The 23,789-nt window shown below is 38.5% G+C and overlaps 1 long non-coding RNA gene across 2 annotated transcripts in view; it reads left to right on the top strand.

The window, feature by feature from the left end:
- Positions 1-23,560, top strand: part of LOC141424907 (uncharacterized) — a 69,034-nt gene extending 45,474 nt beyond the window's left edge. For both annotated transcript variants that reach the window (XR_012449852.1, XR_012449851.1), the window contains exon 5: positions 22,876-23,560. This is a non-coding gene — a long non-coding RNA (uncharacterized lncRNA). The remainder of the gene's footprint in view (positions 1-22,875) is intronic.
- Positions 23,561-23,789: the final 229 nt, after the last annotated feature.

Here is a 23,789-nt window from a genome sequence, read left to right as displayed (position 1 = left end):
GAACAAAGCCCATAACAGAATAATAAGAGAGTATGAAAGATAAACCAGGTGATTAAAGGAAGAACAAAGTAGAAATTCTAGAAATAATAGAAATGAAAATAATTTGATAGTTTAAACAGTAGACTAAACATAGTTGAATATAACATTAGTATATTGAAAAAATGATTTGAGAAAATCATAATACAGTATACAAGAGATAAGAAAATAAGACAAGAGATAGAAAATAAGACAAGAGATAGAAAATCTGAGAAAGAAAACAGACTGAAAAGTTTCCTTGTATATCAATAAAATAGGATCAAGAAGAATAGGAGAGAGTGAATGAGGATGAGGCAATGTCTGAACCAAGTGGCTGACAATTTTTCAGAATTGAAAAGATATCATTTTCAGATTAAAGGAGATTATCAAGTTCAGATGAAGATAAATAAAGCTATGGGGAGAGTCTGTAGATCAAAGACAAAGAAATTATCTTAAAGCTTTATGGAGAAAAGAGAGTATTTACTAAAAAGGACAAGTAGACTCATAGTGACTCCTCATTAGCATTAGTTATGCCAGAAGGGAGCAGGATATTATCAATATTCTTAATAGATGCCAACCTTGAATTCTATATATTCAGCTAAACTATACTTTAACAAGTTGTTGGAAGATGCCTATCTCAAAAATTTAATCCATGGAATATATTAAAAAATTGAATCCATGAAATATATTAAAAAATTTAATTGCATGCTTTCAGCTGGAGGGGTTTGTTTAGTTAACAAATGCTGATAAGGGAAGATAGCTTTTTTTTTGTAGTACTGGGCATTGAACCTAGGGTCTCACATATGCTGGGCACTTTCATTTTCCCCTCCCCACAAATTGGTCTATTTATGTTGCCTGGGCTGTCATGAGCTCCTGTACTCAGGGAATCCTCCTACCTAAGCCTCTCTAGAAGTTATGACTATTAGCTTTGGCCATCATTGCCTTCCTGGCAGGAAGATGGATTTTTTAAAATTTTTATTTTATTGCTTTTACATGTACTTACATGTGTATACATTATTTGGCCTACCTCCCTTCCCCTAGCTCCAGGCAGAACCTGTTCTGCCCTCTGGTTCTCTGATTTTGTTGAAGAAAAAACATATAAGATAAAAAGGAAAACATAGCATTTTTGCTAGTTTGAGATAAAGATAGCCATACAGGGAGATTCCTTGTATCATTTCCATGCACATTTTTATTACAACTCAAGTTGGTTCATCTCTACCAGAACTTTTCACTGCTTCCTAGTCCCCTTCCCATAAAGGGCTCTGCCAGTTTAAGATTATGATATTTGTTCCTTCCCGTCATTGTCTTTGGTGTTGTTACTGTCCCTGTATTGTGTGCAATTAAGTATTTTCTAGCTTGTAATAATAACAATGGTAATATTTAGAATGGAAGGGTGAGCAGAGATGGAAAGTGAGAAGTTAAAGAAAAGGGAAAAACAAATAAACAGACAAGAAGGAGAAAACAGAACAAGGAATCAGACAAGAAAGTTTCAAAGGTATAAACAGGGAGTGTTAGTGAACTAATCGACAGTAAGCTGAACAGGCATTAGAGAGACAGAGAGAGGATTGAAAATAAAAATAAAAAAAAGTAAAGATAAGAATAAAAATAAAAAATAAGTAAATGAAAGAAATATCTCTATATAAAAATAAAATAAAATGAAAAATAGAAAATTAAAAAAAAAAAGCCCAAAAAACCAAAAAACCAAAAAACCTCCAAGTTCAAATGCAATGAAGTTTCAGTCTTAATAATTTGGGTGTCCGTCTCAGTCTCCAATCCTGGAGATGGTGCCTCAGATGTTGTTCTATGGTTGTCTCATCAAAGGGGATGCATAAAGTAGAACAAAACTACACACACACACACACACACACACACACACACACACACACACACAAACTCCACCAAGTGTCCCAAGTTCAAATGCAATACAGTTTCAGTAAGTTTTTCAGCATGCAGGTGTAATTTGGTTGTTCTCTCATCAAAGGTAGGGAGAAAAAGAGAAAAAAAAAAAAGAGTCTGGAGACAGTTCTGAGGATGGTATCTGCGGCTGTGGCTTGTCTGCCTGCTGCTGTCAGCCTGCTGTTGCTGGAGGTGTTATTAATGCAGATCTCTGGGGTGAGCTTAGCACTCACCTGGCCCTGCAGGCTTTGTTTACTCAGAGTTCTCCTATGCGTGAGCCTCTGCTACAAGCTTTCCCCTTTCCAAGCACACTGGGGAAGATGACACTGCACCCGCTTTCTCAGGCCTGCGTGTTTATTTACAGTTCATGTGGGAAGTGGGTCTTTCCCCCTCTCCTGTGCAGTTTTCCTCCCACCGCCACTCTCACAAGCTTTCCCACTCCTGGTTGCTGGGCACGCACCCCTGCTCCCACCGGAGCTTCTCCTGCTCACCCGGCTTGTTTATTTACAGTCCCAGGAAGGATTCCCTTCCCCCAATCTTTGATGCTCAGTGCGCCCCACCCTCTTTCCCACGTGTCTTTATTGTTCTTATTGCTTATTAGTCAGTTTCTCTTTTTTCCCTGGGTGGAGGTCAGTCTGTCCAGGGGGCTATGCTGCTCTGGCCCAGGGTTGTCTGTGGGAGTACCATGGTACCGCGAAGCTCACCTTGTTTGCATCTTCTGAAGCCATCTGGGCACGGGTGACTGGCGGCCTGGGGGCCCTCCTTGTTTCTCCATTTAATGTGAAGTGGAGATTCTCTGCGCTGGCTGGAGGTGTGGAGGGGTCAAAGTTTTGCCTCTTCTAGGTGTTTTTGCCTGCAAAGTGTGTCTCCAGCGTCTCTCCAAGATTTCACTATAGGAGGTTTGCTTTCTGCTTCCTCCCTCTAGCCACCATCTTGGAATCCCTGATATTTGTTCCTTTACAGTGACCACATCAATGATTCAAGTTTTTGGTTTCCTTCCCCTTCCCTATCCCTCCTGTGTGTGGTCTCGTCTTAGTGTCTGACCCATGTCCAATAACATTACTGCATTTGTTTTAGGTCCATAATCCACAAAAGAGGGAGCACATGTGATTTTTGGCCTTCTGAGCCTGGCTAACTTCGCATAAGATGATGTTCTTCAGTGCCATTCATTTTCTTGTGAATGACAAAATTTCATTCTTTGTGGCTGAATAAAATTCCATTGTGTATAAATACCACATTTTCTTAATCCATTCATTGGTAGTGAGGCATCTTGGCTATTTCCATAACTTGGCTATTGTGAATAGTGCTGCAATACACATGGGTGTGCAGGTGTCTTTGTGGCAACCTAACTCACATTCCTTCAGGTATATCCCTAGGAGTGGTATTTCTGGATCATATGGCAGATCTATTTTCAGTTTTTTAAGAAGCCTCCATATTGTTTTCCATAGTGGTTGCACTAGCTTACATTCCCAACAGCAGTGTATGAGGGTTCCTTTTTCCTTCCAAATCCTCACCAACATTTGTTGGTGTTGGTGTTCTTGATGGTAGCCATTCTAACAGGGGTGAGGTGGAATCTTAGTGTAGTTTTGATTTGCATTTCCTTTATGGGCCAGGGATGGTGAGCATTTCTTCATGTGTTTTTTTAGCCATTTGGAAAACTTTGAAAAAGTTCTGTTTAGTTCAGTTGCCTGCTTCCTTATTGGTTCACTTTTTGAGGGAGTTTAGTTTTTTGAACTTCCTGTATATTCTGGTTATCAGTCCTTTGTCTGATGTATAGCTAGCAAAGATTTTCTACCAATCTGTGGGTGGTTTCTTCAATTTAGAGACCATTTCTTTTGTTGTGTAGAAGGTTTTTAATTTCATGTAGTACCATTTGTCAATTATTTCTCTTAGGTGCTGAGCTGCTAGAGTTCTTCTGAGGAAGTCCTTACCTATGCCTATTGCTTCCAGTGTATTGCCTGCTCTTTCCTGTACTAGCTTCAAGGTTTCAGGTCTGATGTTAAGGTCCTCAAACCACTTTGACTTGATACTAGTACAGGGTGACAGGCATGGATCTAGTTTCAGTTTTCTGCAGGCAGATAACCATTTTTCCCAGAAACACTTGTTGAAGAGGCTGTCTTTTCTCCATGGTATGTTCTTGGCACCTTTGTTGAAGATTAGGTGGGTGTAGCTGTGTGGATTCATATCTGGGTCCTCTATTCTGTTCCACTGGTCTTCATATCTGTTTTTGTGCCAGTACCATGCTGTTTTTATTGCTATGGCTCTGTAGTATGGTTTGAAGTCAGGTATTGTGATACCTCCAGCATTGCTCTTTTAGCTCAGTATTGCCTTGGCTATTCATGGTCTTTTGTGCTTCCAAATGAACTTTAGGGTAGACTTTTCAATCTCGATGATAAATGTCATTGGGATTTTGATGGGAATTGCATTGAACACATAGATTGCTTTTGGTAGTATAGCTATTTTTACTGTGTTGATGCTTTCAATCTATGAGCATGGGAAATCTTTCCACCATCTGTAGTCTTCTTTGATCTCTTTATTCAGTGGTTTGTAGTTCTCCTTGTAGAGGGCATTTACATCTTCTGTTAAGTTTACTTCTAGGTATTTGATTGTTTTGAGGCTATCGTAAATGGAATTGTTTTCCTATATCCTTTCTCAATTTGTTCATTGTTGGTGTACAGAAAGGCTACAGATTTTTGTATGTTGATTTTGTATCCTGCTATGTTGCTGAAGCTGTTTATGGTGTCTAGGAGTTTTTGGTCTTTGAGGTATAGGATCATGTCATTTGCAAATAGGGATACTTTGACTATTTCTTTACCTATTTGTATTCCTTTTATTTCTTCTTTTTGTCTTGTTGCTCTGGTTAGGAATTCCAGGACTATGTTGAATAGGAGTGGGGAGAGTGGGCACCCTTGTCTCATTCCTGAGGTTAGGGAAAATGGTTTCAGTTTTTCTCCATTAAGTATGATGTTTGCTATAGGTTTGTCATATATAGCCTTTACAATGTTGAGGTGCACTCCTTCTATTCCTAGTTTTCTTAGAGCTTTTATCATGAAGTGGTGTTGAATCATGTTCAAGGCTTTTTCTGCATCTATTGAGATGATCAACTGGTTTTTGTCTTTGCGTCTATTAATGCGATGTATTACATTTATAGATCTGCGTATGTTAAACCATCCCTACAACCCTGGAATGAAGCCAACTTGGTCTTGGTGAATGATCTTTCTGATATATTGTTTGATTCAGTTTGCCATCATTTTATTGAGGATATTTGCATTGATGTTCATTAAGGAGATTGGCCTGTAGTTCTCCTTTTTGGATGTGTCCTTGTCTGGTTTTGGAATGAGTGTAATACTGGCTTCATAGAATGAATTAGGTGGTATTCCTTTCCATTCTATTTTGTCAAAAAGTTTAAGGAGTGTTGGTATTAGTTCTCTGAAAGTTTGATAGAATTCAGTAGAGAATCCATCAGGTCCTGGACTTTTCTCTTTTGGGAGACTTTATTGCTGCTTCAATTTTTTTTGTTATAGATCTATTCAGGTGATTAATATCCTTTTGGTTCAGTTTTGGATGGTCATAAGTATCTAGAAATATGTCCATTTTTTTCAAGATTTTCAAATTTATTAGAATATAAGTCCTCAAAGTAGTCTCTGATGATTCCCTGGATTTCCTTGGTGGTTGTTGTTATCTCCCTTTTTTGTTTCTGATTTTACTAATTTGGATCTTTTCCTTCCTCATTTTAGTCAGAATTGCCAGGGTCTGTGAATCTTGTTTATTTTTTTAAAGAACCAGCTTTTTTATCTTGTTGATTCTTTGTATTTTTTTTTTTCGTTGCTATTTCATTAATTTTGTCCCTTAATTTTATTATTTCTCTCCATCTGCTCATTTTGGGTTTAGCTTGTTCTTGTTTTTCTAGGAGTTTGAGATGTTGCATTAGGTCATTTATTTAAGATCTTTTTGTCATTTTAATATATGCAGTCATGGCTATATTCTCTCCTCTTAGGACATCTTTGCTGTTCTATAGGTTCTGATAGGTTGCATTTTCATTTTCATTAAACTCCATGAACTTTTTGATTTCCTCTCTTATTTCTTCTGTAACCCATGGATTGTTGAGCAATGTGTTGTTCAGCCACCAATTATTTGTGTATTTGTTGTTGAGTTCTAGTTTTATTGCATTGTGATCAGATAGAATGCACAGGATTATTTCTGTTTCCTTATATTTCTTGAGGCTTGCTTTGTGCCATAAGATATGGTGTATTTTGGAGAAAGTTCCATGGGCTGCTGAGAAGAATGTATATTGTTTTATTGTTGGATGAAGTATTCTGTAGACATCAGTTAGCTCCATTTGATTTATGGTCTCATTTAGTTCTAGGATTTCTTTTTTGATTTTTTGTCTGGATGTTCCATGGTGATAGAGGGGTATGTTGGAGTCTATATGTGCTTTTAAGGCCTTTAGTGTATGCTTGATGAAGTTGAGTGCACTGACATTGGTGCATATAGATTGCTAATTGTTTCCTTTTGATGTATTGCCCCTTATAGTAGTATGAAGTGACCTTCTTTGTTTCATTTGACTAATGTAAGTTTTCAGTCTATTTTGTATGACATAAGTATTGCTACTCCTGCCTGTTTTCAGGGACCATTACCTTGGTAAATCTTCTTCCAGCCTTTCACCCTAAGCCAGTGTTTATTTCTGTCAATAAGGTGGGTCTCTTGTAAACAATAGATTTTTGGATCTTCCTTTTTAATCCAGTTTGCCAAATGGTGTTTTTGATGGGGGAGTTGAGTCTGTTAACATTCAGTGTTAATATTGATAGATATGTGGTGAATCCTGCTGTTTAGTTGTTTTTGTTGTTCAAGGATTTGAGTGTGTGCAGCTGAATCAATGCTACTCTCTGATTACTTGTCTTTTCTTCTCTTGTGGCTTAATACTTCCTGTCCTTTTGGGGTTTTGTTTGCTTTCATGTTCTGTGTTCAGAATTCCTTGTAGAATCTTCTGTAGTGGTGGCTAGGTGGTCATATATTATTTTAGTTTCTATTTATTGTGGAAGACTTTTATTTCTCTGTCCATTTTGAATGATAGTTTTGCTGGGTAGAGTATCCTAGGGCTGAAACTATTTTCTTTCAGTGCCTGAAATACCTCACTCCTGCCCTTTTTGCTTTTAAAGTTTCCATTGAGAAAACTTCTGTTATTTTGATGGATTTACTTTTATAAGTTATTTTATTTTTCTCTCTTACAGCCTTCAATATTCTTTTTCTCTCTTCTTGTTAGTTGTTTTAATGATGATATGCCATGGAGAGGTTCTGTTTTGGTCAAGTCTGTTTGGTGTCCTGGAGGCTTCCTGTTTCTGAAAGGGCAAATCTTTCTTGAGATTTAGGAAATTTTCTGTTATTATTTTGTTGAATATATTATGTATCCATTTGACTTGCATCTCTTCTCCTTCTTCAATGCCCATGATTTTCAGGTTTGGTATTTTATTGAGTCTCTGAGTTCTTGCATATTCCTTTCACAGCTCTTGAGTTGTTTGAGTAAGAGTTCTTCTGTTTTTTTTTTTTTCAATATCTATTTTATCTTCATGCTCTGAGATTTTGTCTTCCACTTCTTGTAGTCTGCTGGAGTGACCTTCCACTGTATTTTTTGTTTGATTAAATGGACTTTTTGTTTTCAGGATTTCTGTTTGATTCTTTTATTCCTGAGGTTTACCATATCTTTGTCCAACTCCTCTTTTATGTCATGTGTTGCTTTATTTCACATATCTCTTTTTTTAAATAGTGTTTTTTGTTTCATTTTGGTGTTTGTTGAAGTTCTCTCTGAATTCATTAAGTTGTTTCTGTGTCTTCTCAAGTTTTTTATTTGGGTGTCTTGAAGATTCTTGAGTGAATCCTGTACTATGTGGTCAACCATGTCTTGTAGCTTCTCCATGAGTTCCTCAGTGATCTCTTCCACAATTTCCTCTTGAGGGATTTTTTTTTTGTCAGCTCATTTTTTTGTCACTGGCTCATTAGTGACATTTATTATTGTTTTGTTGAGGTCAGTAAGTGGGCATCCATTTTCTTCATTTCCCACTAAGTCCTCCACTGAATTGTTTTTTTTGAGCAGTGTAGTTTCCTTCCCTTCCTCTGCTCTCCATCATTCTAATTGGCTGTGCAACTATCTTCTTGATTGGCTAGTTCATTTTAATTGCCTGTTTTCTTTCCCTTGATTTAATTTTTGTGTTGTGACTGGCTTAGTTATTAGGTAAGTTGATGTGCTATTTCTGTCCCTGGCCTTGTGATATATAAATTAGCAATAACAAATTCACCAGTTCAATGCCAGACCAGTTGTTTACATGTTATATAGATATCCCCTTGGTGATAATATCTATAAACAGTGGGAGTTGGGGGTGTAATGGTTGTTTGGGTAGAGATAGAAACTTGGGTAATTTGTAAAGGTTGTGCTAAAAGGAGAGGTGGAAAGGGGGTGTGGTGTGGGTGGAGGAAGAGGCATGGGGGTTTCTGGGTTTTGTGGCCTTTGTGTGTGTTTGGGTGCATTTCTGCTGTTGTTGTGGAGGGTGCTCGTGTCATGGATTTCAGCAGACTGGGGGTGTTTATGGTTGGTATAGTAAACTATTCAACAGGTGGTGAGTGTGCAGGAGGGAGTGGTAGTGTGTTGACATGTTGGGGAAGGATAGGAGGGGGAGGTGAAGGCAGGGGGAGAGAGTGGATGAGAAAGGGCAGAAAGAGAAGTTGGGGGAGAACAATGGATTGTCACACAAGACAAGGAGGGAAAGTGAAGGGGGTAAGAATAGGGATAAGAAAATAGTGATGGTACAATTATACCCACCTTGTTTTTGACAAAGACATCAAAAATATACGATGGAGAAAAGACAGCCTCTTCAACAAAAGTTGTTGGGAAAAGTGGTTAGCCAGCTGCAAAAAACTGAAACTAAATCCATGTTTATCACCCTGTACTAGTATCAACTCAAAATGGATCAAGGACCTTAATATCAGACCCCAAACTCTAAAGTTGGTACAGGAAAGAGTAGGAAACACTTTGGAAGTAATAGGTATAGGCAAGGACTTCCTCAATAGAATCCCTGAAGCTCATCAACTAAGAGAAAGTATAGACAAATGGGACTTCATAAAACTAAAAAGCTTCTGCTCAACAAAAGAAATGGTCTCTAAACTGAAGACACCACCTACAGAGTGGGAGAAAATATTTGCCAGCTACACATCAGACAAAGGACTGATAATCAGAATATATAGGGAACTCAAAAAACTAAACTCTCCCAAAATTAATGAATCAATAAAGAAATGGGCAAGTGAACTAAACAGAACTTTCTTAAAAGAAGAAATTCAGATGACCAAAACACACATGAAAAAATGCTCACCATCTCTAGCCATAAAGGAAATGCAAATCAAAACCACACTAAGATTCCACCTCACCCCTGTTAGAATAGCCATCATCAAAAACACCAGTAACAACATGTGTTGGTGAGGATGCGGGGAAGAAGGCACCCTTGTACACTGCTGGTGGGAATGCAAACTAGTACAACCACTCTGGAAAAAAATTTGGAGGCTTCTTAAAAATCTAAACATAGATCTGCCATATGATCCAGCAATCCCACTCCTGGGGATATACCCAAAGGAATGTGACACAGGTTACTCCAGAGGTACTTGCATACCCATGTTTATTGCAGCACTATTCACAATAGCCAAGTTATGGAAACAACCAAGATGCCCCAGTACTGACCAATGGATTAAGAAAATGTGGTATTTATGCACAGTAGAATTTTACTCAGCCATGAAGAAGAATGAAATCTTATCATTTGCAAGTAAATGGATGGAACTGGAGAATATCATTCTGAGTGAGGTTAGCCAAGCTCAGAAGACCAATAATCGTATGTTCTCCCTCATATGTGGATTTTAGATTTAGGGCAAATATAGCAAGGTGATTGGACTTTGGTCACATGATAAGGCGAGAGCACACAAGGGAGGTATGAGGATAGGTAAGAAACCAAAAAACATGATGGTATTTGATTCCTCAATGCAAAGGAACTAATGCAGAAACTTTAAAGTGACATAAGCCAATAGGAGAAGGGGATCAGGAACTAGAGAAAAGATCAGTTCAAGAAGAATTAACTTAGAATGTAACACATATGTACATGGAAGCAGTGCTAGGAATCTCCCTGTATAGCTATCCTTATCTCAACTAGCAAAAATGCTTTGCCCTTCTTATTATTGTTTATACTCTCTCTTCAACAAAATTAGAGATAAGGGCAGAATAGTTTCTGCCTGGAAGCGAGGGGGTGGGGAGGAGAGGGAGGGGGTGGGGGGGGAAGGAGGGGTAGGGGGTATGGGGGAGAAATGACCCAAACATTTTATGCACATATGAATAAACGAAAAAAAAAAAAAGGAAAAATGAAAATAGTGATGGTAAAGTTAATAATACAAACTCCCCCCAAGGTACAACAACAAAAAGTGCAGTGCACTCAGTGAACATTCTGGACTTATTCCTTTGGTGTCCAATCCTGGTATTGGTGCTTGCTATTCTGAGCTTTGTGGGGAAGGGTCCTGCCCTTCTTGTTGGACTTGGGGTGAGTGTGTATGGCTGGAGGTTTTATTTTCCCACTTTCCTTGGTCTTATGGGCTGCCTGTTAGAAGAGGGAGCTCTGAAGTGACCTCACCAGGTGACTGGCTTGTGAGCAGTATTTGGTTCCTTCTGTCCACAGGGCAGGTTGCAATTGGGACTTGAGGTAACTCTGCCAGTTTGTTCAAGGTGGTCCGATCTATTGTTGTTTTCACCATGTGGCAGCTGCATTTGCCCTACCACTGCAACACTGTCTGGTCAGCTCCTCCTTCGGCAGGGTGGGGCAATTCTGTTTGAGTACTGCCCTCAGTCCTATGAGACTAGCTCAGTGATCCGCTACAGCCCCACCCGGGGAGGCTGGTTTGTCACCCCACCCCTGCTCCCAGCCTTGGTGCCTTGCCCTATCTCTGCTCACTGAATGTTGGGCTCCTCTGGGAGGTTGACTTGTCACCCTACCCCCACTCTCAGACTTTGTTCTTTGTCCCACCCTCATTTGCTGGGAGTTCAGCTCCTTGCCCCACCTCCATTCTCCGAAGCAGGTTCAGAGTTCGACCCCACCCTCACTGTCAGTGTTAGATTACAATTCGTTGTTTATGCTTTTCAGTTTTGTTCAGAGGGGGATTCAATTTGCCCAGGGGCTGCACTGGATTATATTCTCTGCTGGTGGGTAGGAGAGTCACACATGGTGCATGCTGCTCACCTGTTGGATCAGCAGGTTTACACAGGCAGCTTTGAAACTGGCCTGTGGGGAGAAATGATGTGCTGAGTGTCTCTTATTCATTGGAAAGCCCAGGGGCATAGAATGAAAGTAAGAGGATAACTACATGGGAATTGCCATTACCCTGTACAATACAATAATGTGAGTTGCTGTCTGCCCAGTGAATAGTGACAAAAAGGGACACAGATATATATATTTTAACATTTTCACTGTATTTTCTATTTATTTTTATAATATATCACTTTGAAAAAGGTTTTCATATATATATGTGTGTGTATATATATATATATATGTATATATATATATGTGTGTGTGTGTGTGTGTGTGTGTGTGTGTGTGTACGTATAACAAACCTTAGTCTTCTGTTGCATAGATTTGGGCTGCACTGACTCTGAGACTCACTATTTGTTATTGGGAGGTGAGTGTTGATGTTTTTGAGCAGATAGTTAGCCACTGGATGATCAGGAAGCAGAAGGCACACAATTGTCTTGCACAGTGGTGGGGAGAACTCCAAAAACTCAGGCAAGAGGTTGCCAAAACCTACCTTGAACTGTGTTGAAGTTGTCCCCAGTGATGACTTCCTAGTTTCAGTGATGACTTTCAGATTCAGGGAGATGTTCTGTTGAGCGATTACTGTATCCCATAGATTACTCAGAGGTGAAGAATGTACTCGAGAGTCAGATCAATTCCCAGTAGGTAGAGGGTGAGGTTATTGTACTAAATGGAAGTTTGTCAAAAACAGGGGAGAAAGATTAGGAACTGGGATGTGACCCACAGGACACACTGTAAGTGGCTTTAACTTTTGTAATAATTTCCAGTGGATTTTCATGGCTGTCTTATTTAGCATATGGTGTAAAACATTTTCTCCACATGATTATCTCCTTTGGCTATACCTAAGCTGTTAGTATGGCCTGATCTGTCAGTATAGTGGGGAATCAAGGTATGGGGCATTACAAGGATGTGTGGCCCACCCACATCATGTCAGTGCTGAGACCCTTTGGGAGCAGTAGCATCTTATTTAGCAGGAGCAGCTGCTTAGTGCATGCTCTGCTAATGAGGTGAACTGAGGCAAACCCCTACTTTCCTGAGTGGAGGGAAGTGGCCATCAAACTTTTCAAAATGAGAACCTTCTTTTAGCAAGTGGAAAATACTTATAATCCTGCCATTTCAACATAACTTTTCTTGTACTTATATAGTACTTTCTAGTTTTAGTCATTTCACGTGTATTCCTAATAAAGATGCAATAATATATTTCATGCCATTTTGCCTTTTGTGTGACCTAGGTTTGAATTTTAGTTGTGTTAGTCAGGAGAAGTGTGGCACTGAACAACTTACATAATGTCTTTGAGCTTATTTTCGTGTTTTGTAAAATAGAGTAAAATGAATGTAATAATTTATTGCTGGGGATAAGAAGCTCATAGATATGTCACCTCTCTCATGGGCTTACTTAGAGACAATAACTGCATATCTCTTATGGAGCACATAACTGTGCTCTATAGTAGAGTATAAGGTCCTCTGCCAGCCTGAGGGGAGGAGTTTGACTATGTTAGTAAATAAAGGTATCTTCCCTGAGGTAGTTAGAAGCTCAAGATGGAAGATGAAGGATAAAGAGCAGTTAGGCAGAAGTGAGAATTCACTGGCTCAGGGAACAGCATGTGGGAAAGACCTGCAGTGGGAAGGGGAATGTAGTGTTCTGGTGGCTCTGAGGTCACTGTGGATGAAGGCAGGGAAAGCATATATGGAACCAGAAAAATCCCACTGAGCTTGGAAAGAACATTCTGGTTTTGGAGAATGGATTGAGGGGGCCAGAGAAGATAAAAGAAGATCATGGGAGGTACTGCAGCCCTTTGCAGCCAGCAGATGGTGACATGGTGAAGATGGTGGTGATAGAGAAAAGTGAATGGATTCAAGAAATACATAGGAAGGAAAATCTCAGGAACTGGTAATGGGCTGGATTGAAGGGATGAGAAGCAAAGGTTTTAGGAAGTCTTGTGAGTGAATCAGATGGTTCTAATATAGAAACAACATAACAAAAATGGCAGACATGGTTGCACAATACAAACTAGACTAGGTTGCACAATCTAAACTAGACTATAAATTTTCCTTTCAAGAATGCAGTTTTGGAAAAGGATAAGCTGAACATGTATAGACATTAAATTTTCTGATATAGGTGCAGAAATATTTTTAAAAACACACTGAACCTCAGCTTCAGAGCATGTTAAAGCACTACTTAAAATAAGAAAGAGTAACAGAGGGGTTAAATATAACCAAAGTATATTATGTGCACATATGGAAATATAATGAAACCTTCCCATTGTACAATTAATACGAATAAAAATGTGAAAAAGTTGCATGGGCATGAAAGTCAATTATTAATGTTAAAATGACTAAGATTTTGTCAAATAAGGTAATTTATACTGGTAGGAAAAATGAATCACACTGAGGTTTTATTAAAATGAAACTTACTTTAATTAAAACACACTGAGCTCTACTTGGATGGATGGAAGGGCACAGCCACAGTGTAATGGGGGTATCTTTGGGGATAGTTTTTTTTGACAGAGAAGTTACTTGGTAAAGGACATAGGGACATTATGGATTTTGATTCACTTAGCAAACATTTTTGAGCACCCAGTAATTGCTAGATGCTGTGCTACATCTTTGACAAATGATGATGAATGAAATAGCAAGGTTCCTTGCTAGGAATAAATAATAAATTCACATAGGAATATGTCTTTGAAAAATAGTGTTTTTTGTAGCTGAGTGTTGTGGCTCATACCTATAACCCCAACTACAAGGGAGGCTGGAGATGGAAGGATCATGGTTCAAGACCAGCCAGGACAAAAAAGTTAGTGAGACCCTATTCCCAACCCCCCCAAAAAAGGTGGGCATGGTGGCATGGTGGGCATATCACCTGGTATGGTTTGTAATCCCAGGTAAATTGAAGGCAGAGATAGGAGGATTGTCAGAGGCTGGCCCTGGGCAAAAGTGAGAAACCTATCTGAAAAAAAATCTAAGGCCAAAGAAAGGGCTAGGGGAATGACTCAAGTGATAGAGCACTTGCAGACTTTAGTATTGCAATATACACTACACACACACACACACACACACACACACACACACACACACACACAGAGTGCTTTGGGAATGCAAAAAGGAGGGCACAGTCAGACAGCATAGAGCGGGAGACTGGCTTCACATTCACTGGCTAAGAAGAGAATTACCGCTTCAAGGTAGTACTGCTCTTAGTCTGGAACTTGAAGAATGAGGAGGCAGCTAACCCAGAGATGTGTTGGGGACCCTGAAGCACATGGAGTGCCTAGTTTGACATTGGAAAGAGCTAGCATATTCAAGGAACTGGAAGAAGGTCTGTGTGAATGGAATGTTTGGCTGATAACAAATCAAGGCAGTCAGATGGTTGGGGAGAGGAACTGGAGGAGAGGAGACAAACATAGTTAACTTGAAGCTCATGTAAGGAGCATGGATTTATATATTAAAACACTGGCTCAAGTTATGGAAACAACCAAGATGCTCCATTACTGACAAATGGATCAAGAAAATATGGTATTTATACACAATGGAATTTTACTCAGCCATGAAGAAGAATGAAATCTTATCATTTGCAAGTAAATGGATGGAACTGGAGAACATCATTCTCAGCAATGTTAGCCAGATTCAGAAGGCCAAAAGTCTTATGTTCTCCCTCATATGCGGACTTTAGATCTAGGGCAAATATAGCATGTGGTTGGACTTGGGTCACATGACAAGGGGGGAGCACATACGGGAGGTATAGGGTTAGATAGAAAACCCAAAACATGAAAGCATTTGATGTCCCCACTCCAGAGGAATTAATATAGAAACCTTAAAGCGACAGAGGTCAACACGAGGAGATCAGGAACCAGTGTAAAGATCAGTTAGAGATGAATCAACCTGGGTTGTAACACATCTGTACATGAAAGCAATGCTAGGAATCTCTCTGTATAGCTGTCCTTATCTCAACTAGCAAAAATGCTATGTCTTTCTTATTATTGCTTATTTCTATTTTTCAACAGAACTGGAGAAAAGCGCAGAACAGGTTCTTCCTGGAAGCGAGGGGGGAAGGGGGAGAGGGTGGGGGGCAGAGGGGCAGGAGGGAGAAATGATGCAAACAATGTATGCACATGTGAATAAATGAATAATAAAAAATGGTAACTCCTCAAAAAAACAAAAATAAAAACAAAAACACTGGCTTATTTTTAAACATTACTTCCCCCCTTATGTGAATTTTGCCTTTAATCTTATATGTTATTTGATCAAGAAAATAGTTAAATACTTTCTCTAGATAAGCATTAGAAGATTATCTGAAAATGAAGATACTTTCTCTGATTAATCTTGCTCAGTCATGGTTGTAGGAGAACATTTCGTGTTGCACAGTTATTTGCAGGCTAGTAACTTCTGGCCCAGTTTATTTTATATACCCAACTAATGAGACAGCTTGTGTGCTTGAAAAAGCAAGGTGGGAAAACCATTACAATTTTATAATTAACTTTGGATCTTATGTCGTGTTCTCTTTGTTCAAATAGTGTTATTTAAAAATACATAAGAAATTATTATTTATGATGGACTATCTGATTTTCCTAATTATTTTGTATTTTTCTGTGATTCATTAAAATGTTGCACCATCATTCAGTCAGAGTTATAACATTGTATATTGTTCTATCTTAACTGTTATTGAGTTCCTTTGACTGAGGATTTAAATTTTTTTTCCAAACTTTACCCTTTTCTTACTCTATTTTGAAGACGTGTTTTTCACTCTTTCTAGAGGGTTTCATAGATATATGTAGGAGAGCCTATTTTGAGACCATCGTAGTGTGGCTGAGTGGTATAGCAGAAGTAGCATTGACATTGGCATTCAAGTTGAACCTCAGCCCCAATATTAATTAATCTCTGTCATCTTTGGTTAGTCACATAAATGTCCAACCTTAGTTTCTGTATCTGTAAAATGGAGAAAACAAATCTCTTCCTCACTGGGCTGGCAGCATTAAATAAGATGACATACATAAAAATAGCAAAGCACCTCCTATCTAGTAGGTGCTCAGCTGTAAGTGTGGTCTTTGGCTGATTGAAAGCATTCTTAGGGTTATATTCCAAATAGTAGAAATAGAAGATTTACCCTGATTCTTCTGTGCTCTTTAACTGTGTCCCTTTGTGTCCAAAGGGTTAGATGAAAGGGTTGCTGGGTAGAGCAAGATTAGTTGTGGCTGGGAAGAAGTAGCAGAATTTTACATTACCTGGGTTGGGCTGCTAAGGAAGTCCAGGGCAGTGTTTAAACAAAAGGTTTCAACATTGGGGAGGAAAGTGTGGTTGAGAGCTAAATTAGAAAGCATAATCCAGGACTGTAGACAAAAACCAAACCAAACCAAACCAAACCAAACCAAACCAAACCGAGGGTATTCAGTAAAAAATATTTTTTATTTATTTATTTATTTATTTTTTTCTTTTATTATTCATATGTGCATACAAGGCTTGGTTCATTTCTCCCCCCTGCCCCCACCCCCTCCCTTACCACCCACTCCACCCCCTCCCGCTCCCCCCCCTCAATACCCAGCAGAAACTATTTTCCCCTTATCTCTAATTTTGTTGTAGAGACAGTATAAGCATTAATAGGAAGGAACAAGGGGTTTTGCTAGTTGAGATAAGGATAGCTATACAGGGCATTGACTCACATTGATTTCCTGTGCGTGGGTGTTACCTTCTAGGTTAATTCTTTTTGATTTAACCTTTTCTCTAGTACCTGTTCCCCTTTTCCTATTGGCCTCAGTTGCTTTTAAGGTATCTGCTTTAGTTTCTCTGCATTAAGGGCAACAAATGCTAGCTAGTTTTTTAGGTGTCTTACCTATCCTCACCCCTCCCTTGTGTGCTCTCGCGTTTATCATGTGCTCATAGTCCAATCCCCTTGTTGTGTTTGCCCTTGATCTAATGTCCACATATGAGGGAGAACATATGATTTTTGGTCTTTTGGGCCAGGCTAACCTCACTCAGAATGATGTTCTCCAGTTCCATCCATTTACCAGCGAATGATAACATTTCGTTCTTCTTCATGGCTGCATAGAATTCCATTGTGTATAGATACCACATTTTCTTAATCCATTCGTCTGTGCTGGGGCATCTTGGCTGTTTCCATAACTTGGCTATTGTGAATAGTGCCGCAATAAACATGGATGTGCAGGTGCCTCTGGAGTAACAGTCTTTTGCAGTAAAAAATATTGATTGAGAAACTTTCATGTGTCAAACAACTTCCTAAGCCCTGGGTTCACCAAAGTGAAAGTTTATGGTGTAGACAGAGCCCTGAAATTACAATACAGTGTGGTAAGTGCTATCACAGTGGGACTAAGGAGGAAAGGGTGCAGGAATCTTAGAGTTTAAAGGACATATAGCATTATATATTTTTGGAAGAAGGATAAGAGAGAAAGGGTACAAGCAAGCCACACCTTAGTCAATGAAATGAAAAGCTTAACAATTAATTAAAAACAAGAAGGCAAACTGTGGGTCAACTGGTGAAGAATGGGTTCTGAACCACTCTTGTTTCTGGTCCTTAAACAGGGTAAAGAGAAAAGCAAACAAGGCAACGAGACTGGTTCTAATAGTACCTGTAGGATCTTCTCTAGAGGGCCAGGTTCTGCTCTAAGAATAGAGAGGCACTGCTTGGTCTTGCCTTAATTGACATGAAGTAGAAATTATTTACATGGTGCTAGTGACCTAAAATAGTTCATATGTAACTTCTGCTGGATGTAGCTGAGAGCAGGAAAAGATTTGCCTAGAAAGTAATAAAAAGTTCTACTGATTTTATTGGATTTATCTTTACTGTAGAAAGTCTAGTGGATTAGTGTATTTGGGAACATTTTTGAAACTTGGCTATGTGTTCTAAATCTTTTTTTTTTCCAATTGATCAGCATAAAAAATATTCCAAATCTTAATTAGAATCTCCTCACCAGAGATTGTTTGGTGGATGGGTAGGGACACTTGGAGGTATAGGTAATTCATTTATCTGTTCTCCTTGCCTGGCAATGTTTGGCTGAACTGACGTATCATGAATGTGTTCTCTAGCCATTGATGTACAGAGGGTACATAACCCACCTGTGGGATATGGGGGTGGGGAGGGAGTCTTAAGATCTTAGTTCAGTTCTGGTTATTGTCACTGTATTTAGCTTTTCTTTAAAATGCCCTCTCTGGAGACCCATCACTGTGATTGTCTGGGAAAAGATAAAGTCATGCTGTTTACCATCTTTCTCTGTAGCCAAGGTCTGTCAAGTTGATGTCCTAGTTAGAATTCACTTGAGAATAAACAGTAACACTAACTTCTGTTTACATTGTGATTTTGGAATTACTGAGTTCCAGAATGTTTTCAAGGGTCATAATTCTGGAAGAGTAAGGATTTATATAGGAAATACTTTCTTTCTTTCTTTTTCCTTTGGAAATACTTTATTTCTTATTTTTCCAACAGTTTCCTATTCCCTCATTTATAGATGCAACCAGTTAAATCAGTAAAAATGTGGAAATTATTTACAAAGTAATGCAGAAGGTATGTACTAGTTGAATTATTAACATTCATTAATGTAACTTAAAAGCCACTAGGGGATTTAAAAAATCACTATTTATTGCATAGAGAGCTCTGCGATCTGGCTTGTTGTTTTAAGCCTCTAAGTTTTGGGATGACTTGTTATGCAATTGATAACTGAAACAGTGGATCAAATAGCATGTGGTTTGTGATGGATAGCCAGGTTCTTGTTCAAGCGATTATCTAAACTAGGCTTGAGAGCAAGCCAGGGGCTCTTTTTTTAAAGGTGAAACTGAAAAGTTATTAGCAGAGGAGACTCCTGGGGTTTTGCTGTATTATTTTATTGGGACTTGCCAGAGACTTCATCCCATATCTCTGTTTACCACAGACACTTGGACTTCTGGGTTTCTTCTAGTCATGGAGAGCAAGGGTCAGGATGGAGCGCATCCAAGCTTAGTCATCCTGCAGAGACTTCTGGAGCTCTGATCACTCAAAACTAGCAGTCTTTGGACAATTATGTAAATGGCTAGAGCAGCATATTGGAATTAGTTGCTTCCAATACTCCAAACAATGGGGATGCTTCCCTGGGCTCATGATTTACACTTCCACTGACAGTTTATGAGAAGTCCCAGTCCTTCACATTCTTCCTCATACTTGTTATTGTCATAACTTTTAATGTTGGCCAATCTGTTGGGTGTAAAATAAAATCTCATTATGTCATTAATGCATTTTTCTGATTTCTAATGAGGTTGAGCATCTTTTTGTTTTTTACAAATTTTGAGGCAATTTTGTTTCCTCTTGTTTGAAGCATCTGTTTATGAATTTTACTCATCTTTCTATTGGATCAGTTACCTGTCGTAGACTTTTCAGTGTTTCTGATATATTTTAGATAGAATCCTCATTTGATTTCTTTCTTTTTTTTTTTGTCTAGAGAAAATGAATTGCTGAAGCTTATAGTAAAGAAGTTTCTCTTGCCAACAGGTCTTCCTTGTACTTGCCTGTCTATGACTGTGACTTCTATTTCCCACTTATTTCCTGCTTCATTGAGGAAATTAGTGCTAGTTCCTCAAGACTTTGTGACCTCACTTTTTGCTCCACATATGGGTTGAGGATTGGGGATATGGTGTGAGTGAGGATGAGAGAGAGTGTGCACGTGTGTATGGGGTGGGGAAGGAGGAAACATATCTTGATCTCTGGATCCTTCTCTTTTTTGGTCAGCTGTTTCAAATGTTGCATTGAAGTTGTGTCCTTTCCTTTGAGTACTGACATTTTTAGTTGTTTGTTTGTTTTATTGGTATTGGGGTTTGAACTCAGGGCTTTGAACTTGCTGGGGCTGGCACTCTACCGCTTGAACTACTTCCTTAGCCTTGGCTATTAATATTTATTTGGTATTCATTTTGTTAGATTTGGGATGGGTAAGGGTGTGTGTTCTGGCTTTATTTGCCATTTTCTTCTGGAAGTCTCTTAGTCTGCTTTTTAAGGTTCCCCTTGATGATACATTTAAATTCATTTCCTCAAGTTACCAATGTTGGAGAGAAGAATTACTTTATCCTTGCCTCCATGTTTCTACAATACAGGACTGTCCATCTAAGCAAAACTCCAGTAGAAGATGGTGGACTGGAAATGGATTTCACGTTATAAACTTGATCATGTAAAAATGAAACCTCTCCTTTTTTTCATAATTGACCCTTCCTAGACTGAGTTCTTATTCTGTCTGAGACAGAAATCTTAATCCAACCACTAAAAGGTAAACTTGAGTATTTCTGACATTTTTCTTACATAGTTCAACTTTTAATGTAGTCACATTTATGTTTTTTTTTTAACACCTCCACCCATCTGACTTTATTGCTCTTGGGGTTGATACTAAACTTGGCATGGGGAGGGGTGCAAATGCTATCTCAAATAGGTGAGGGATTTCTGTAGCTCGTTGAAAGTTTTCCATAAACACTAAACTAATCACAATTATAAAACTCATTATAGTTACAAATCCTATCTGTACTCATGGGCAGACACCAGGGGGACAGAATTCTGTCTCAGAATTCTGCCAGCACCACTGTGGGACTCTCAGAACTATAGTTGTCTCTTTCTGCTAGCATCTATGTCTTTCTTGGTACATGGAGTCTGGAAAATTTGGACATTTTCCTGTGCCACTGAAGGATTGAGAAGATATATTAGGCTCTTTTAAGCTATCTCATTCAGTATACCTTTCCTCTCCATGGCCAAGGGAACTGCAGAGCAAAGTCTGTTTCATCTGTCTCATATCCTCAAGCTTAGAGGGAGAACTATCTCCTTCCTGTCTGCAAGTGTGTGGGTAGAGTGAGCAAAGAACAGGACTCATCTTTTGCTTTTGTTCCAAACTCTTGCCACATCCTCTAGTTCATAAAGATTTTATTTGTTTGGGGATGGGCAAGGGATGGGAAGCATGACTAGATAAATAGTCTTCCAAATCTATCTCTAATGCTAAGACCTTGGCTTAACTAATTTTATATATATTTACATTTTAATTATGACCTAGCTTTTCTGATGGGCAGAAGCCAGGATTAAAGTGGAGTTAGGGGGAACAGGGTAAATAAAGGGGTTGCTGGGCTGTCTCACGTCTCTCCACTTTCTGATATTTATATGTTGATCCATACATAATCTGAAACTGTACTCTCCAAAACACTATAGGTTTTCTGAATCATCCTGGGAATTGGGTTAGTTTAATGTTAATTTTTATGCCTTATCTACTGTATTCTTTATCTGTGAATATTTTCCTCTTCTCAGAGCAGGTGAAAACCCTAGAGAAGAGCAAATTGAAACACTTCTAGAAACTAGCAAAATATTAATTAAGTTTCCCTTTGCTTAGGGGAGAGCAAAAATTGGCAGTGTTTCAGAGAAAAAGGACTTGTGCTTGTACAAATTAAGAGTATTACTCAAGTGAAATCATTGAAAGTCAATATAAACCCCCAAATTAGTAAATGCAGAGAGTGGTTCTGGGTCAGGATCAGAATGAGCAAAAGCAAGTATCCAAAAAGCAGTTACTACTTCTCATCACAATAAGTTATGTTAGGGTAATTTTACACTCAGCTACTAACCACTATTTCCCTCTATCCCCAACACTCAATACCCAGACTTGATTGTCATATAAACAATTTGCTAATCTGTGGCATTAATGCAATTCATGGAAAAATCTCAGAGGAAAACACTATAACCTTGTTTGATCTGCTCCCTCAAAGCCAGATGGGGACATTTCTCAGGTTGCTAATTTAACAGCAGAGTTTCCAGGGTATTGCTCTTCCTTTTCCATTTTCTGTCTTTCTTACTGTCTTCATGTTCTTTCATCCAATTTCCAAGAGTATAGTTTATCTCAGGCAAAGTCTTTTTCCTCTCCAAATAGCTCATTTCAAAACATTCATTTCTTTTTGGTTTTTAAACTACTTTTTCCCCCCTCCTTTGGAATTATTCTCTGCTTTATCTGTTGAAGAGGAGATTTTTCTCTTTTTATTCCCAGCACCTAACATAAACTCCTGGTATATTGTAGCTCCTCAAATATTTGTTCATAAAATAAACTTGTCAATGAAATACCCATCTACTTACCTGTCTATCTCTTTTTTCCACTAGACACACCACTTTGATGGTAAAGACCCATCTTGCCCATTTTTTGGTCTCTTAGTACATTAACACACTACCTGGCATATAATAGTTGTGCAAAGTTTACTAGAGAAATGAATTATAATCAGGAGTTTACTGATAGATCTCAGAGTACTATAAAAGGAATAATAATCTCTGGTATTGTAGTTTCAGAATATACTACTGCAGAAGTAGGTGAGGAAAGACAGTGAAGTTGGTCTTTGGATAATTGCTGGGAAATTAGAAAAGGGTTGCAATGAGGAATAATGTTCAGGAGATTACAGGTGAGTGTATCTTTGGCAATCTTCATGAAGTAGAGCACATGTTTGAATTAAAATAGGAAACAAATGTATTCTTTCTTTTCCTTGGGATGAAATACAAACTTCACATGCTTTCTTGAAAGTCATTATGAAATCTTTTCAACAAAATGGCCTCAGGGAGTTGAAATCTGAGTCAGACAGTTGGAGTAATGTTCAGGAACAGTGCCATTTGTGCCACTGTGGATTTGGTAACTGCCTCAGAACATATCCCATTCATTCCCAGGGTGGACATTAACTTACTTCAGCCAAGAATGAACAAAGAAGTGAGGAAGAACAGAGCCTCTTTCTTTCACCATGATGTGTTCAGGTTTGAAAATGAGATGATGGTGGTAATTTTTCTCTCTATGCTTCCCTAAAATTTCTGCAAGCATTTACTCTTTCATCCACCGTCAATTAAATTTTCCTTTACATTACTTTAATATAATTATTTCCCCTACCATAGATTTGAATCTTATAAAATCAAATTATCTCTGATATTTCTACATTAATTAATGTGGTATCATTTTTATTCTTGTCAATCCAGATTGATAACAAGATATCCAAATTTGAACAGTAGTTCTATTTGTTTGAGGTACTATTATGTGATGGGAGGGTCACAGGCTTTAGAATCAGACATATCTATGGGACTCTTGTCTTTACTAATGTGAGAAGGATTGGTATATTTCTTACTATCTCCCAATTTGCAAATGTGGAAAATAACTACATCATAGGAACTGCTTGAGATTTAGATTAATTAAAAGGCCTTCTTAATAAACAATGATTTTTTTCCTCAAAACACTTCAACTGACATTTAAGTTTAATACTGATTCTCTAATGTTACATCTAAAGAGCCTGTTTAGGAGAGAGGAATAAGGAGAGGCAAGATGGCGTATTGCTGACAGTCACCACTTTACTGTGTCTCTCCATGAGTCTGAAATAAAATGTCAGGTATGTGGCTGCAAGGAGAGGTGAGTAAATTAGTACACTAAAAAAAGAGTACCAGTATAAGGACAGAGAGTAGCTAGAGATACCAACCTCTAACTAAACTTTTTATTTTTATTTTTTAAAATTTTATTCATATGTGCATACATTGTTTGGGTCATTTCTTTCCCTTTCCCCCTGCCCCCTCCCTCCCCCCTCCCCTGCTCCCTCCCTTAC

This window comes from Castor canadensis, chromosome 7 (assembly GCF_047511655.1).
Source record: "Castor canadensis chromosome 7, mCasCan1.hap1v2, whole genome shotgun sequence".
NCBI classification, from domain to species: Eukaryota; Metazoa; Chordata; class Mammalia; order Rodentia; family Castoridae; genus Castor; species Castor canadensis.
This window is presented reverse-complemented; position numbering and strand designations above follow the sequence as displayed.